This window comes from Penaeus monodon, chromosome 33, assembly GCF_015228065.2.
Source record: "Penaeus monodon isolate SGIC_2016 chromosome 33, NSTDA_Pmon_1, whole genome shotgun sequence".
In the NCBI taxonomy this organism is placed as follows: Eukaryota; Metazoa; Arthropoda; class Malacostraca; order Decapoda; family Penaeidae; genus Penaeus; species Penaeus monodon.
Window position 1 is genome coordinate 12,336,476 of NC_051418.1, and position 397 is coordinate 12,336,872.

Genomic DNA, 397 nt, shown 5'->3' on the forward strand with positions numbered 1-397 from the left:
TTTTCAGTACTTTTTTTCGTATGAATTTTCCTACAGTATTAGCTTGTCGACGCCCCCATTCTAGAAGACATATGCATGTTATATCCCAAATCTTTAATGTAACACTAAGACATAATGTTCTAACCAATATATTAAGTGTATCAAAGCTCGCCAGTACAGCCGGGGTATGGTGGGAAGGGGCTAACTAATGAAAAAGGGACCACATCTTGCAAGGATATTTTTTTTCAGAAAGCCAGACTTCTCCTTCGTTCAGTTAGAATCCCAAGGCCAAAAGTCACAGCAGTTTCTGTCCTCGTGACAAAAAAAGGAAAATCATTATTCCCCTGCTGTGGCATAGCAGAAGGAGGGGACTTTTCGAAAAGAAAGAGCTGGCTGAGATTTACGGCCGGTTTGTTAT